This window comes from Nesoenas mayeri (genome assembly GCF_963082525.1).
Source record: "Nesoenas mayeri genome assembly, contig: SCAFFOLD_40, whole genome shotgun sequence".
In the NCBI taxonomy this organism is placed as follows: domain Eukaryota; kingdom Metazoa; phylum Chordata; class Aves; order Columbiformes; family Columbidae; genus Nesoenas; species Nesoenas mayeri.
In genome coordinates, this window is record NW_027660032.1 from 1,473,683 (window position 1) to 1,476,537 (window position 2,855).

General features: G+C 49.4%; 1 pseudogene across 1 annotated transcript; it reads right to left on the reverse strand.

Moving 5' to 3' along the window:
* Positions 1–1,495: 1,495 nt before the first annotated feature.
* Positions 1,496–2,428, reverse strand: LOC308052344 (olfactory receptor 14A16-like; annotated as a pseudogene). Its single transcript has one exon. The product of its transcript is annotated as an olfactory receptor 14A16-like (transcript).
* Positions 2,429–2,855: the final 427 nt, after the last annotated feature.

Genomic DNA, 2,855 nt, shown 5'->3' on the forward strand with positions numbered 1-2,855 from the left:
TTGTTTTCCTTCTTCCTAGTTGCTCATGGTGAATTTGCTACCTGAAGTGCAAAGCCAATCCCACACCCAGAAATGAGATCTTGTTTATTCCAGAGTTGTGCAAGTCTGGATGCTGGAATGAAACCAGCACAACAGATAGAGAAGGAACATCTATTATATACAAATCTTATTCCTACATTCAGACCCTCCCGGCAGTCCTAAAGAGCCATGTGCTTACACATTGGCATATTGGTTACATAATCATTTTACCACTACACATGCTTGTTGAGAGAGGGTCCCGGGCTGAGCCTGGGGCTCCCATCCTGGGGATGTGTGTTTTAGTATTATAATGAGCGTAAAAGGAGGAAAGTTCAGCTAAAGGACACTTTATGTAACAGTCTTGAGACAAATGTTAAAACAAGACTCAGCTAATTGTGCAGGCTCCAGAGTGTCTGTGCTGCAAGGACAGTATTCTTTGCAGGTTCTGATTAGGTGTTTTAAATGTCACTTTTATCTTTGTTAGCAGAGCAGACTGACCAAAACTGAGAGGATTTACATATTTTAGGTAGGATGGTGTTTTTGCTGACTCAAGTTCATGTCACCTCATATACATGACGTACATGCTCACATCTCATCTGTTCAAAGCAAACATGAACCTCTCACCTACTCATTGTGTAATTCCATGGACGGACAAAGACCTCTTGGGGTGAGAGGCCAGAGCCGGAAACGGTGGTTGTGAGGGACCAGTCCAGGTGATTGACCTGAGACTCCTTCCATGGGGTGTCCAGTGCACAGGGGCACAGCCCAGCCCCTGCTCTGCTGGTCCTGCAGATCTCTGGCAGGACCGTGGCTGTGAGAGGACACTGCTGTGTGCCAGCCCTGCACACACACACTGTTCAGCTGCACACTGATGTTTCATCTGCGGCCACTTCTGTAGGAATAAACTTTGCAAGAAGATATAAACCATCATGCACTGCCCAAAGAAGATCATTTTTCCTTGTGCAAGTACTGTTACTGAGGCCAGGTCTGTCACAGCAGTGCCCATTGCCTGTCCCTGCCTGCGCTCACAGGACTGACACACAGCAGGACGGTGACCAAGCTGCCAGAGCACTCAGGCCTTGCACCAACACAAGGGATGAGAAGGAGAGTGTGGAGTGGAACCAGAACAGCTCTGGGAGAACAAGCGTTGCTGCTCCCTGGCAGGGCTGACATGCCAGAGCTGTTTTCCCCTCCACCCACGCACAGGAACTGTCTCTGAAGCTCCAAAAGCCCTTGCAGGAAGGATATAGTGAAAAACAAGTCACTAAAGAGCCTTTTATTCTGTTTAGAGACAAGGAGAGCACTGCTGCTCATTTAAGCAGCTAACAGTTATAAAAGAAAAGCCAACAGTGAATTAGAAAGGGATTGACAACATTATCATGATAAGAAAACAACCTACAACACCAGAAAATCCAGTTGACAGGCTGGGCTTGTAATTAGCTGCATTAAAACTCCTGTATAGAAGAAGATGGCCAGTTTATTGCTTCAGAAAACAGAGGGATATGAGTTTGCACAGGGCATCCTTGAGCTCCTGGTTCCTCATGCTGTAGATGAGGGGGTTCACTGCTGGAGGAACCACTGAGTACAGAACAGACACCACCAGATCCAGGGATGGGAAAGAAATGGATGGGGGCTTCAGGTTGGCAAACATGCCAGTGCTGATGAACAGAGAGACCACGGCCAGGTGAGGGAGGCAGGTGAAAAAGGCTTTGTGCCGTCCCTGCTCAGAGGGGATCCTTAGCACGGCCTTCAAGATCTGCACATAGGACACCATGATGAACACAAAACAGCCAAATGCTAAACAGACACTGACCATCAGAAGCCCAAGTTCCCTGAGGTAAGAGTGTGAGCGGGAGAGCTTGAGGATCTGGGGGATTTCACAGAAGAACTGGCCCAGGGCATTGCCCTTGCACAGGGGCAGTGAAAATGTATTTGCCGTGTGCAGCAGAGCAGTGAGAAACCCAGTGACCCAGGCAGCTGCTGCCATGTGGACACAAGCTCTGCTGCCCAGGAGGGTCCCATAGTGCAGGGGTTTGCAGATGGCAACGTAGCAGTCATAGAACATGATGGTGAGCATAGAATACTCTGCTGTGATGAAGGAGAGAAACAAAAAGATCTGTGCAGCACATCCTGTGTAGGAGATGGCCCTGGTGTCCCACAGGGAATTGACCATGACTTTTGGGACAGTGGTGGAGAGGCAGCCCAGGTCGAGGAGGGCGAGGTTGAGTAGGAAGAAGTACATGGGGGTGCAAAGGTGCTGGTCTCAGGCTATGGTGGTGATGATGAGGCCATTGCCCAGGAGGGCAGCCAGGTAGATGCCCAGGAAGAGCCAGAAGTGCAAGAGCTGCAGCTCCCGTGTGTCTGTGAACGGCAGGAGGAGGAACTGGGTGATGGAGCTGCTGTTGGACATTGGCTGCCTGTGGGCATGAGGACCTGTGCAAGGAGGAAAGACAGTAACAAGTTAGAGGAGACTTCTCTGAGGAAAATAAACAGGCTGTTTCTCATGGAAAACCCCCTCCCTGATGGAGGGATGTTTCCGCTCATTCTCTCTTTCTACCAATTGAGAAAAACAGTTCATCACAGTTTAAAATGCAATTGGGCATCTGGTTTCCATGGACACACCTGTGAGGCAAGATCTACTGAACTGGTGTCAGAAAAAAAACTGACCCACACTCCCACCCCAACCCCAGAGAGCAAGAGCACCAGGGACAGGTGGAGAAACAGGGAAGGACACTGCAGTGTAACCAGAAAATAAAGCAGGGACAGAAAGGCAGACGAGCATGGTGTGGAACCTTCTCCTGACTCGGCTGTGCTGCTGTCACTCACATAGTGACACT